Genomic DNA, 14,675 nt, shown 5'->3' with positions numbered 1-14,675 from the left:
GCAAAATATTTTCTGGGGCACATTTAATAAATATCATATCCTCCTTAGTTGCAGCAGTTCTGGAATTCTACCTTGACCCACTTCTTATCACTAGCCTCGAGTGCTTATAGCCACCCCTCCCTCCTGGCAGTGTCCTAACGCTGGTTTAAGTCTCCAATACTAATGTACCCCTCACTCAAAGGATCCATGAGCTTCAAATCGATTCAGCGTTTATAAATTACCAGGTACTGTAAAAGGAGATACAGATAATATTAATCAACATTGCTCCTCTTCAAGAACCTGCATTCTAGCAAAAGACAGGTATATACACAACCGGACTGGATACAATTTGCTTTCAGTTGGTTTTATGAGTCAATTACCACAACCTAATTTCTTTCCGAGACACAGTTCTGAAGTTCATTTCTTTTCTAGCTAGTCTCCATGCTTCTCTCTCCCTTTCATGAAGAGGATAGCTACCTTGAGACTGGCTAAAAGAAAAGGGTTGAGTGGGAAAATAACACCCTTAATATGGTATTTGCTTAATGTCTTAAATCTTTATGTGCCTTGTAATCCAAATTTTTCAGCCACATCTTCTTCTATTACATAGAAGAGATCCCCTACCATGGACCTCTGGAGCGAGAGCAAGAGCAAGAAATAAACTTCTATTCTGTTGAACCATTACATGCCTGGGTCCATCACATGCTATTACATGACTAGCCTGTACATGCTAATTTTAAAGCTACTTGCAATACAAGACAGAATGACGTAAATGTGAGGTGGAGATATAAGGCATGTGCTTTGAAAAGCACAGATGAAGAAATGATATTTTCTCCTTAATATTTATTGTTTAGTGTATCAGATTTTATCCTCACAATAACACTGCTGAGTATATTTTCACTCCTTTGTATAGCTCAGGAGAGTGAGATTCAAAAAATTAAGGAATTCGTACGACATCACAAAGCTAACTTTAAGCGGAAATGGTATACAAATTTAAGTGCTGCTTCAAAACCCATAGTCTGTCCATGACACCATGTTACCCCTGTAGTGGAGGCCAAAGGACTTGACATGGAGCTAGTATATGAACTGGGCCTAAGACAATGAACAGGCTGTAAAGCCTAATATCAGACACAGTGTAAGGTATTCCACTGATATCACAGCTTTGCATAAGTGGCCCAGAGTTATGTCATAGTGACTACAAAAATTGGAAGCAAACCTTATTTAATTCATAAAGCCACTTTCTGGAGAGATAATTAATATTCTTGAGTGGAACATGCATTTGTCCTCTTCTGGGTACACAAGTCATTGGGATGATGGGCCCATCCACCATCTGTCTGGGTAAGTGATAACTGCCAAAAACTGGGGGAGGAAGCTCTTAGCGGAGTGAGGACATAGCATCAGCAGTTGGCTTGAGCATCCCCGTTTAGAACACACCAATTAAGAGAGCTAATTAGGCTTCCACTAGATCCCAGTGGGATTCATTAAAGTAAAGTCTTGTAAAATATTTCATCCCAGAACATGTATTGGGATAATCCAGAAGAGTGATTTAATTAGAAGACTAAAACTCATTGAAGTAGATTCCAGAATGGAAGTGTTTCTGTCAAAACAACATGGAGATCACTATTCCAGGGCAGAAGAAAGAAAAAAAGACAAGCCAAGTGTCCTCTGCCTTCCTTTTTAATGGGCAGATGGCTGCAGTTATTCATTTCTTAAGGTTCAAGCATATAAGAGTAACTTTCATTGAGTCTTTCCTGCCATGAATAAACCACATCAATAATATAGATCTCAATTCCTCCTCCCAGTGTTGCAAAACTGTGAAGTCATTGGGGACCTGGAACTTCCCACAAAATTCCTGTTCAAGGTCAGCCTTGCACTGGAGTTCTGTGTATCCCCTTCCAGACTGTGAGCCAAGCACAAGCTGTGTCACATAAAATTAATGCCAACCCAGCACCTGGTAAACCCAGAGTCTAAACTGCTCCAGGCAATGGAAGAATATACTTGAAATTTGCATGGGTCCTATATGGCCCCAAGCTTCGAACTCTACCTGTGAGTGAGGTCCTGCCTCTACTTATGTATGCGAACCTCAACTTCTGCAAAATACTTTCAGAATCTTTCCAAGAATTTCCGAGATGTGTCTAACCTATACTCTGGAGCAAAGCCAAGCCACTACCTTATGAGTGCCAGAGTCTGTCTCCTCTTCCCACACCTCTTCTCCACTTCCCAAAAACTCAAACCCAGAACCAATGGGGAAGGAATGAGGAAACAAACTGAAAGAGCAGACACCACACTTACTCAAACTTGCTCCTCCCAACCAGCCACCAAGACCTCCCGGTGGGGTCTCCTTTATCCAGAACTTTTCCCCCTCAGGGCAGTGTCCTTTTAGGCTCAGACCAGCAAACTGGCTGCTGATGAGCCGGGCATCTCCCAGGCAGCAGACAACTTTCTCAGACTAGTCCAGGCTGATGCTCCTGTCACACATTTGCACAGCATGTACCCTACCTTCATATTATTTATCAGAGCCCACTTCATTTATTTATTGTGAAATTAATAGATTAAACTATGTGTCCCAGGGCGCCTGGCTGGCTCAGTCAGTAGAGCACATGACTCTCGATCTCAGGTTTGCAAGTTCGAGCCCCACATTGGGTGTAAAGACTACTTAAAAATAAAATCTTTTTTAGGGGCACCTGGGTGGCACAGCGGTTAAGCGTCTGCCTTCGGCTCAGGGCATGATCCCAGCGTTCTGGGATCGAGCCCCACATCGGGCTCCTCCACTGGGAGCCTGCTTCTTCCTCTCCCACTCCCCCTGCTTGTGTTCCCTCTCTCGCTGGCTGTCTCTCTCTGTCAAATAAATAAATAAAATCTTTTAAAAAAAATAAAATAAAATCTTTTTTAAAAAAGTATCCCCACTAGACTATGATCTCTGGGGAGGTACTGACCCCGTGCATTTCACTCACCGTTGCGTCCCTGCTGCTCAGCACAGAGTCTGGCAAGCATAGAAGTCACTCAGTAGACAGAGTGAAAAGCCCCACGCTTGGAATGCTTCCTTTTTCCTTTTCCCTTCCCTGACTTGTAGCTGCCTACGCGGTAGAAGCCAGCTCGTCAGGCCAGGAACTACCGTAATGAGGAAGGGATTCCCCTGCCGCTAGAAAATGGAGCTTCTGCTTAAATTATTAGGCATGATCACCTCCTACATGCCAAGCCCCTTCTAAGCATATTCTCTCATTTAATCCTCTCAATAACACATTATACCCCTGTGAGGTAGATCTTACTATTATCTATATTTCATGGAAGAGAGAACCAGGCAGAGACGGTAAGTAGCTTGCTCGAACGGTAAGAACCAGCAAGTGGTGAAGCAGGTAGAGCGGCTACGTCTGCACACGCTTTGATATGAAGGTTCTGCTGCGGAATGGTTGCCCGAGATCTATGGGGCCACACCTGAATCGACCCTGCTGGACAAGCCTATGCAGAATAAAAACTGAATTCGGGGGTGCCTGAGTGGCTCAGTGGGTTAAGCATCTGCCTTGGCTCAGGTCATGATCCCAGAGTCCTGGGATGGAGCCCCAAGGCGGGGTGGAGTCTGCTTCTCTGTCTGCCTCTGCCCCTCCCCCCCCACGTTCGTGCGCTCTCTCACTTGCTCACTCTCTCAAATAAAAAAAAATTTTAATTGAAGTCTGTTTTGGGGGAATTTTAAAAGATTACGGTGCAAAGATCCTTAGTTTTCTTAGACCCAAGACTAGGAGAAATGGTCACGGTAGTGACTATGACACAAACCCCAGCACGGCACCACAGGCTTTTCCTGACAGTCACAGCAGAGATGCCCAGTGACAGTGGGCAGTCTCCCACACCACCTGTAAGTAGAACCCACAGTGATGGCCCAGTGGGGGGTGGGCAGAAGGGGAGCCAGTTGGTCCAGCGACTGACTCACTAAGCAGTGCCACACAGTTAGGCATGAATCCCCAGACTGCCGTGCCCATCTGCATCAAACCGCAGTAGGAGAAAAAGCATGGAGGACTCCATGTGGGAAGTTTTATGAGCCCGACCTACAAGCGAAGCCTAGTGTTTCCACCCATATTCCTCAACCTAAAACAGTCACATGGACACATTTTTTTAATGATATTTTTTTATTATATTATATCAGTCACCATACAGTACATCCCTAGTTTTTGATGTAAAGTTCGATGATTCATTATTTGCATATAACACCCAGTGCACCATGCAATACGTGCCCTCCTTAATACCTATCACCAGCCTATCGCATCACATGGACACATCAAACCGCAAGCCAGGACCTAAGCATGGAAAGCATAGCTTTGGAGCAGTTCAGGCCTGCAGAGCTTCCCAGTCTGCATCCTGCACGGCTCTGAAGTCTGATCTACAAGCAGAGAAGGTGGAGAATTACAACAGTTTCCATTTGGTGGTTGCCAGGGTAGACAAATTTAAGAGAGGAAGAAAACAAATCTGTTCTTGTTACCTCCATGCCAATAAAGCTACCGACAAAAGATGGAGTCATTTACCAGTGTCGCCACTAGATGGCACTCTATGCTTTTGGAGTCCCCAAGTTTCCATCTGGGATGCTTTCAGTGAAGCAGGATAAAAGGATTTTCCGGTCATCTGAGCAGAGATACAAACGGCCTTATTCTTCTTGGCCTCACCCAAAGAATGGGTCTGGGCCTGCCTTCACCTCAGGATGATTAGCAACCGAGAGTAAAAAAGTCAGTGCTGTTAAACAGGGCATAGAGGATGTTTGCAGGAGGCAGAGACACTGAGCGCACCAGGCCTGGCCAGAGCCCCAGCTCGGCCCTGAATGCTCAGGGTTGTCACCTCACACTAACTTCGTTTCATCATCTCTGAAATGAAGACTATAACACTACTGTAGTGTGATGCAGGTTTTTAGTCTTTTCAAACACTTTCGCAAACACCCTCTACCTTGTCCCCATGACATCCCACCAAGGTCAGCATTCAGGCATTACTGGTCCCACTTTGCAGTTGGGGAAACTAAGGGACTTCAGTGAAAATTAATTTGCCCAAGATCGCAAGGCAGCTGGGGCAGATGCAGAATTTGTGACTCTTCCCCCTGTTCTGTTCTTTGTGTTCTATAAATCCCGGCCGATGTTTGACTCCCTCGCTCTTTACTACCACATAATGAAGTAAGCAGGACAAGTAATGTCATCACTGTATGCTTTTCATAGAGGAAAGAACTGAGGCTTAGGGAGCTTTAATCAACCTGCCCATTTTGGCAGGGCTAGAGCTATAATTCACATTTCCAGATTTCCTCCTAAAGGAAGCTTTTTTTAACCTTAACACAAAAGACTTCTCTTGGCCAAAAGGACTGATTTTCTCCACTCGCTGCCACACTGAGTATAAATATTAACGTTCTTTTTAGATGTTTAGAAAAGACCTTTTTCCTCTCTCCCATCAAACGTGATCCTATAATTTTGGCCAATGTCAAGATTAGCCTTGCCGTTTACGTGATTTAGTTGAAGCTTTTGTCAACTGTGTGAATACAAAAAAAAAAAAAGGAAAACAAGAAAGGTGTTAACAGAGGCTGAGGAAAAAGAAGGTAATAGAATAGGCAGCCAGGCCTTCACCGCCTCTGAAAGGAGCAGGTGGCACAGAGCAGTGGTTCTCAAACTGAGCTCCAACCCGGCCCAGGTGCCCCAGACACTTCAGTGAGTGCTGGTGGAGCTGGGGCTGTTTTACAAGCCCTCCCCTCACCCCAGGTGACTCTGAAGATCAGCCAGGATGGAGGGCCATTCCGCTCTCCAGCGCAAGTCCACGATTTGTTCCTAGGTTAAAACTTTTACCTTAGTCAAAAGGAAATAAAAATCTCACTCAGAAGATATGGTGGCGGTCTTGCAGACCCCGCCCCCCCAGAGCCCCCCACGCTGCCCAGCCACAGTCAACCCCACTCTGTCCTTCAACATCACTTTGGTCGGCAAGCCCTTGGGCCATGTCTCCTTAGAGCTGTTTGCAGACAAAGTTCCAAAGACAGCAGAGAACTTTCGTGCTCTGAGCACTGAGGAGAAAGGATTTGGTTTTAAAGGCTCCTGCTTTCACAGGATTATTCTGGGATTTCTGTGCCAGTGTGGCGACTTCACGTGCCATAATGGCACTGATGGCAAGTCCATTTATGGGGAGAAAATTGATGATGAGAATTTCTCCCTGAAGCATATGGGTCCTGGCATCTTGTCCATGGCAAATGCTGGGCCCAGCACAACTGGCTCCCAGGTTTTCATCTGCACGGCCAACACTGAGCGGTTGGGTGGCAAGTATGTGGTCTTGGTGAAAGGGCACGAATATTTTGCAAGGCATGGAGCGCTTTGAGTGCAAGAACCGCAAGACCAGTGAGAAGATCACCATCACTGACTGTGGACAACTCTGATACATTTGACTTGTGTTTTATCTTAACTACCAGACCATTCCTTCTGCAGCTCAGGAGAGCACCCCTCACCCCCTTCTACTCGAAGTATCCCATAATCTTTGTGCTCTCCCTGCATTTCTATAGGTTCCATATTTTCCTTACTCCCCTTGAAGTCCAGCTGCATTGCAGAGTTAAGTTTATGATTATGAAATAAAAACTAAACAAAAAAAAAGAAGAAAAAGAAGAAATAATATCAAACTGACCTAAAACTCAGCTACAAGTATTAGTGATACAGTTGGAAACCACTGAGTAGCCAACAGGACTTGGATCTTCCTCAGACTCCAGATGAAATGGAAAAAAATTCACAGCTAACAAGGGGATTGTATCCTCTGACCATGGGATTTTCAGATCCCGCTAATAGTTACTGATGCTTTGCACGTGGCAGACACTGCTAGAAACTGTTTATATTTTAGTTCATCTTACAACCACCATGCAGAGACACCAGCGTCCCCATTGTACAAGTGATGAGAACACATACTCAAAAATGGTCAAGTGCTTGACTTGCTCAGTGCTTATAAGTAACAGGGCTGTTTACCTCCAAGTGTTAGCAATAACGATACCCACTCTTGCCTGGCCCTTTGCCCGTAGCTCTATCTATCGTACCAACCTCGGAAAGCAAGGAATATTTGTGTTCCCACTCTCCAGATGAGAAAACCAACACTTAGTCCCATTACTCTTCCAACGGTCTCCCTGGGAAAAGATGGCAGCAAAATTCAGCTCAGGTCAGCCTGGGTCTGTGCTGAGTGAGGCGTGGCAAGCCCAGGCCCAGGGTTGCTGCTCTTGTCGCTTCTGGGGTTGCTCTTATTTTCCACTGTTTTCCAACTTGCTCTCAGCACTTGGTGTGTGGTCACATACGGGAGCAAAGGTAAGGCCCTTGCACTGAATCGTGGCCCTGCTCCTAGAGAGGCTGGTAATTAAAGTCATGCTGCCGTACTTCCTGTTTCCTCATGCCATTGTGTGGGCAAGAATGGCTTTTCTTACAATGTTCTGGCAGCAGCCGAGACCCGGGCCTGTGCCAAGGCGATTCAGATTCTGTCTGAGCTCTGGGCTACTGTTCAAACGTGTCCCGAGTTTCTCTCGGCCATTTTATCCCCTGCCCTGCACTGAAGTCCTGTTGTTATGGATGGAATTGATGAAGAGATCAGATTCTGGGCAGCATTCTGCACCCAGGCCTCGGGTGTCCAGGGACTCCCGGGAACAACACTGACCATGCACCGCGGGGCCCTCAGACGGGGGCCAGCTCGCCGCCAGGAGAAGGACCAGCCCCACAGAGCTGCAAAGGCACACGCCCCCAGCCCGCCGCTGCTGGGAGTCCTTTGTGGGCACGTTTGTTTTATCTTCGGGGTAAAGCCTCACTCTGCCACTGCTCCGCTACCAACCAGCTCATGTGAAAGGACTGGTTCGTCACTGATTCTGAGTCATTGTGGAGGGATGGGCCCTTCTCAGTGCCAGAGTTTCCAGTGACCTTTTACACCCTGAGACAAAAATCCTGGGGCATCCAGAGCCCTTCTTCACTGGATGCGGAGAAGGGAGGGGACTGAGAAATCCCAGCTCTCTGCTGAGATCTCTTTGGGCAATAACGGCAACAATAATAGTTACCATTTAAAAAGGGGTCTTTATACAATGCTGGGGTCTCTATATATGTCACCTAGTGCAACCACAACCCTATGTGATAGCATCATTGCCATTCAACAGAGGGAAAAACTGAGGTTCTGGTTTAGTAATCTGCCCAAGGGCACACCACTAAAAAGGAAAGGCAGGAATGAACGTCAGCTCTGCCTGACTCCAGAAGCTCCAAAGATGCCCCTCAACATTCAGACCAGCTGACTAATGTAGCCACGACCCACCCACAGTGGGTCCTATCAGAAGCCAGGAGTTGCCCGCTAGACTGCAGACTAGGATAGGCAGGAATAGGAAATAGACTGGAAACATCAAGGGAGTGCCCCCCCCTTCAAAGTAAGGAGCCCCAGTCTCAGTTGGCTCAGGCTGCTATAACAACGTACCACAGACGGGGTGCCTAAAACAACAGACATTTATTTCTCATAGTTCTAGAGGCTTAAAGTCCAAGATCAGCGTGCCAGTATGGTTTCGTCCTTGATGAAGTGCTTCTCCTGGTTTATGGACAGCTGTCTTCTTTCTGTGTCTTCACATGACACTGAGCTAGCTCTCTGGCCTCTTCCAATCAAGAGAAGTGCCTTCTGATAAAGGTACTAATCCCATTCATAAGAGCTCCCCTCTCATGGCCTTATCACCACCCAAGGAACTTTCCCTCCAAATACCACTGCAATGGAGATTAATTTTCCACAAACAAATTTTGGGTGGATACAAACATTCAGTCCATAACACCCACAGTCCAAATACCCTTTAACAAAGGAAGAGCTGATGGGGCACCTGGGTGGCACAGTCGATTAAGCATCCGACTCTTGATTTTGGTTCAGGTCATGATCTCATGGTTGTGAGACTGAGCCCCATGTCAGGCTCTTTACTCAGCATGGAGTCTGCTTGAGATTCTCCCTCTGCCTCTCTCTATCTCTTCTCTCTCTCAAATAAATAAATAAATCTTTTTTTTTTTAAGGAAATCTGATGACCCAAGTAGATCATAGAAAGAGAGGTGGGGGAATATTGGTGGTACTGGGTCCTTGAGGTGACAGATGCCAGAGCTAGACCCAACTCAATGTTCCTGGGCCCTGGTCTTGAGGGAGGAGATTGTCTTCCCACATGAGACTGTCTCAGCAAATAGTAGCAGGTCTGTTCTTCTGAGTAGGACTGGTCATCAGCAGTGACCCATATGGCCACAGCTACCTACACAGCTAGCTCTTGAGCAAACCTGAAGAAGAAGTAGGAGGAAGAGGAGGAAGGTGAAGACATCCCCTTCCTCGGGTGCATAGCTCAGAGAGACCAGGGTAAGCCTGGGGTGGATTTTAGTTTCCATTCATCATCTCTTTATCTGTGCAGGCTCCACAGTGTGGATGATCTGTACGATTCTGTGATCCTGAGTTGTACAAGAAGCAATGATGGTAGCAGATTTATCAGACCCCGTTCTAGACTCACTTGGCAGAGCCAGTCTGAGTCTCTTTTTGGGACTGTATGTCTTTTGGACTATATAAGTTTCCAGGGTTCAGGCCCTCTTTGGGGAGAGGAGAAGACTCTAAGGGGAGAAATACTAAGACTTTATGCAAATGCAAAGAAGGCAGTAGGTGCTTGAGCAATTAATTGAACATAAAAGAACCCTAACCATAACTGTCCCCAAATTGTGGAGTTGTTCACACAAGTTACATCATTTCTCCCATGTTGTTCTGGTGTTCGCGTCTTCTGTCTAGGTAGATACCAGGGGGTCTCCTGGTCAGGCATGAACCAATTTATGTTTATGTTTCTCACTGTATATTAGCAAGAGGACTCATGGTTTATACCCTGGAATCTCTTGTGAACTTAGTGTGAGTCAGTCTTCCAGTGATGGATCAGTTCTGGGGCACTGACTAAAATGTCGGATGGAAAACAGGTTTTCACCTGGATAGATGATAGTAAATAGAAGTAAATTCAGGCACAGAGAACAAAAGTACCTTGTTGAATTAGCAATGTCTGCCATGATTGCAGGAGGGAGGAGTAGTTCCTACCCACACCCTTGTCAACCCCAACCCAGGGCAAATTTCTGCAAATGCCTGTGACGTCCTGCCCTCTCTTTTCCATAGACACTCCCTTGCACTTTCCTCATACGCTCTTGCTGTTGTCTGAACCTAACCAGAGGTACTCTGACTTCACACGTCCTAACCCAACAACAGCCTGGGCCACGTAGGCGTGATTGAAATGGCAGGTTGGGACACAGATTATCTAGATTCATTAAGAAATCTCTCCATTAGATGAGAGATTATATACTATATACTACTTAGCATAGTGTCCTTATGTTTCATCCATGTTGTCACAAGTAGCAGAATTTCTTTTTCGTGTGTGTGTGTGTGTGTGTGTGTGTGTGTGTGTGTGTGTGCTCGTCTATGTGTCACATTTTGTTTACCCATTCATCTACCAGGGAATACTTAGGCGGTTTTGATATCTTAGCTATTGTGAACAATGCTGCAATGAACTTGAGCATGGAGAATCTCTTTGAGATAGTGATTTCATTTTCTTTTGATAGATATCCTATAGTGGAATATGTTGGATCATATCTTCAAATTTTTGAAGAAACTCCATACTGTTTCCTGTAATAACTGTACCAATTTACATTCCTAACAGTGCACAAGGGTTTGCTTTTCACCACAGCCTTGCCGATACTTCTCTCTTGTCTTTTTAACACTAGCCATTCAAATGGGTGTGAGATATTTCACTATAGTTTTGATATCCATTTCCCTGATGTTTAGTGGTGTTGAGCACCTCTTCATATACCTTTTGGCCATTTGTAGTTCTGGAGAAATGCATATTCAGGTCTTTTGCCCATTTTTAAATTGAGTTATTGGTTGTTTTGGTATTGAGTTGTTGGAGTGCCTTACATATTTTGGATATCAACCCCTTACCAGATGTATGGTTTGCAAATATTTTCTTCCATGCTATAGGTTGCTTTTGTACTTTGCTGATTTTTTTTCTGTGCCAAAACTTTTTAGTTTGATGTAGTCTCACTTGTTGATTTTTTATTTTATTGTTTGTGCTTTTGTTGTCATATCTGAAAAATCATTTCCAAGGCCAATGTTAAGGAGCATTTTCCTTATGTTTTCTTCTAGGGGCTTTATGATTTCACATCTTATATTTAAGTCTTTTAATCCATTTCAAGTTAGTTTTTGTGAATGGTGTAAGACAGGGGTCCAATTTCAATGTTTTGATGTGAATATCCAGTGTTCCTAGGACCTTTTATTGAAGAGGCCATCCTTTCCCCAGTTGAGTCTCCCCAAAAAGATTTCTTGGCTCCCTTGTCAAATATTAGCTGACTGTGCAGACATGGGTTTATTTCTGAGGTCTCCACTCTATTTCATTGGTCTATGTGTCTGTTTTTATGCCAACACGATACTGTTTTGATGACTATAGCTCTGCAATACAGTTGAAATGAGGAAGTGTGATACCGCCAGCTCTGTTCTTCTTTCTCAAGATTGCTTTGACTATTTGGGGGTTTTGTGGTTCCATACAAATTTTAAAATTGTTTGTTCTATTTCTGTAAAAAATGCCATTGGAAATTTGATAGAGATTGCATTAAATTTGTAGATTGTCTTGAGTAGTATAGACATTTAAACAGTATTAATTCTTCTGATTCATGAATACAGGATATCTTTCCATTTATTTGTATCCTCTTCAATTTCTTTCATTAAAGTCTTATAATTTTCCCCGTACAGATGTTTCACCTCCTTGGTTAATTTTATTCCTATGTATTTTATTCTTTTTTATGCTATTGTAAATGAGATTATTTTCTTTAGTTCTTTTTTAGATAATTCACTGTTAATGTATGGAAACACAACTGATCTTCTTATGTTGATCTTGCACCCTAAAATTTTATAGATTTTGTTTATTAGTTCTAACAGTTTTTTTGGAGGAGTCTTTATGATTTCACATCTTATAATATAATATATAATATATATATATTATATATATAATATTATGTCATCTGCAAATCGAAACAATTTTACTTCTTCCTTTCTGATTTGATGTCTTTTCTTTCTTTTTCTTGCCTGATTGCTATAGCTAAGACCTCCAGTACTATGTTGAATAGGAGTGGTGAGAGCGGGCATCCTTGTCTTCCTGATCTTAAAGGAAAAGCTTTTAGCTTTTCAGTGTTGAGTATGATGTTAGCTGTGGGTTTATCATATATGACCTTTATTATGTTCAGGTAAGTTTCTTCCATACCTAGTTTGATGAAATTTTTTATCATAAGATGATGTTGAATTTTGCCAAATGCTTTTTTTGCATCTATTAATGTGATCATGATTTTTATTCTCCATTTTGTTAATGTGGTTTATCATATTTATTGATTTGCATATGTTGAACCATCCTTACATCCCTGGAATAAATCCCACTTGTTCATAGTATATGATCCTTTTAATATACTGGTGACTTCAGTTTGCTAAGGAGGATTTTTTGCATCTATGTTCTTCAGGGATATTGGCCTATAATTTTCTTTTCTTTTAGTGTTGTTATCTGGCTTTGGTATCTGGGTAATGCTGGCCTCATAAAATGTGGCTGATTAGACTGCATGATCAAGAAGGGCCACAGGTTGTATCTGTAGTTGGCTGGGAACACAGGTTGGATTCCATGTAGGCTGCTGGCTATGCTCTCCTGTTGGGTGGGGTTGCTATTCAAGATCCTTGATGTGGTGGGTCTGCAGACTATGCTTAGCAAACAACTTAAGTTATGAGATTGGGCAAGGTTGGTGCCCAGGCTCCCTGGTTGGGTGAGGCTACAAGCTGTGCTCTGTAGTTAGGCAGGGCTGCTCGCTTGGCTCCCAGCCCAAGCAGGTGGTAAACTGAGCTCCAAGCCTGCCCAGGGTCTCTGGCCAGGCTCTTTCATTGAGCAGGGCTGGAAGCTATGCTCAATTGTTGGGCAGGACTTCTAGCTTGCCACCCTGTCTGGGCAGGGCCTACAGAATGGAATCTATAGCTAGGACAGCACATTGGCTGGGAACCCAAACTGGGTGACACTGTCAACCAATCTATCTGGCCAGACAGGGCTATGGATGAGGTCTGCAGATAGGTAGAACCCCTGGCTGAGCGTTCTGCTGGAGTGCCACCATCATCAGGAATACAGTGGGCCAAGATCCACATGCTTGCTGCTGTGAGACTCTCCCTCTTCTCAGTCTCTAGCTGATCCAGGGTGGTCTAGCCCTGCTGATTCCCCTAGTGATGAGGTAAGACTAAAGTGGGCCTCCTGGGAAGTATCCCAGAATGCTGGAGAAGCTGGATGTCCACCTTGGGTTCTCTTTTCCCTCAGGAAAAACCATAGGCCCAGGGAGATCCACTAGGTGGGGTACTATGCTGGCCTGTGAGAGGGGTGATATAGTCAAAGTGAAACAGCAGCTTAGTCATGAGGTGTTAAGGCAAGTGTGATTTGGACTTGGATATGAGCCAAGGGGAGACTAGGATGAGAAGGGCAGGTGAGACGTTCAGAGTTGTTAAATTCAATTAATGGTGGTCACAGAAGAGGCAGGATTCTCATTCCAAGGCATCTTTGATTCTACTTAAAGCAGTGGCTGGAAGTGCAGAGAATTTGGTAGCAAGGAAGAACAGAGTCTTGACAATAGCAAGGAGGGCTAGCAATTTGTTCCCATGATAAATGTTTGAGTCCCTGTATGTCAGACAAGATAGTGCCAGAGAGAAAATAGCTCAGCACACTCAGATACTGCGCATGCGCAGCCTGCTGCTCACACCGGGACTCTCCTCTCCCTGCGTGTCAGACACAGATAGTCCGAGAGGTATAACACACAGTGCCTGCACTCACAGGCTTCACGTTTAGCAAAGAGGAAGGGTGCCAGCCCCAACTAAATGAACTGGGCGTCCTAATACAGCTCCAGACTCCGCTGAGGTTGAGTGGGAGACAGGGCAAAAACCATGCCATACAATCAAGCACACGCCCCAGAGGGTAGGCGGAAGGCTGCACCTCCGTGAGCAGGCTTGCCTGCTTCCCCAGCACCAGGGGGTACCAACGTGGCCATAAGACATACCTCTTTGTGAGGAGCAGATTCCCCATGCACTGTCAGGATAGGTTTTTACTGGTCCAGACACCGCGTATTTGCAGCTGAGTGCAGCTGTATGCGATGAGGTCCAATGACAGCATCGGAGGGCATAGCGAGTAGCTGGCCACAGCAGTCTGCGGGATGTGCCTCATTCTGGCCAAGCCTGGGCTTGAACAGAACTGCTCCGTCTACTCTCAAGCATTTTTGGCTCGTGAGAGCCCCTCCCTCAAATTGTGGACAGCTTCTAGAGTTTTTGTTATATCTGTACAGAGTCCCTTTCCTAGAATTCCCTGAAATAAAATGAAATAAATGTGGTTTGGGTACATCAGTCTTGTTTAAGCACACACACACGCACACACACAAAACACTTCGTGTGGCACAAATAATAGGATTAATTTTTAGTTGCCATAGTGTTCATTATTTTATTAGTTTCCTAGGGCTGTTTGTAACAAAGTGCCATTAACTGGGTAGCTTAAAACAACAGAAATTTATTATCTCACCATTCTGGAGGCTAGAAGTACGACATCAAGATGTTGGTATGGCACACTGTCTATGAAGGTGCTAGAGGAAGGTTCTTTCCCTCGTCTAGCCTCTGGTGTTTGGTGTACAATCCTTAGTAGTCCTTAGCTTACACGT

The 14,675-nt window shown here is 44.6% G+C and overlaps 1 pseudogene; it reads left to right on the top strand.

Moving 5' to 3' along the window:
* Nucleotides 1-5,817: 5,817 nt before the first annotated feature.
* LOC113269467 (peptidyl-prolyl cis-trans isomerase A-like) lies at nt 5,818-6,358 on the top strand (annotated as a pseudogene).
* The last annotated feature ends 8,317 nt before the right edge of the window (nt 6,359-14,675 follow it).

This window comes from Ursus arctos, unplaced genomic scaffold (assembly GCF_023065955.2).
Source record: "Ursus arctos isolate Adak ecotype North America unplaced genomic scaffold, UrsArc2.0 scaffold_22, whole genome shotgun sequence".
In the NCBI taxonomy this organism is placed as follows: Eukaryota; Metazoa; Chordata; class Mammalia; order Carnivora; family Ursidae; genus Ursus; species Ursus arctos.
This window is presented reverse-complemented; position numbering and strand designations above follow the sequence as displayed.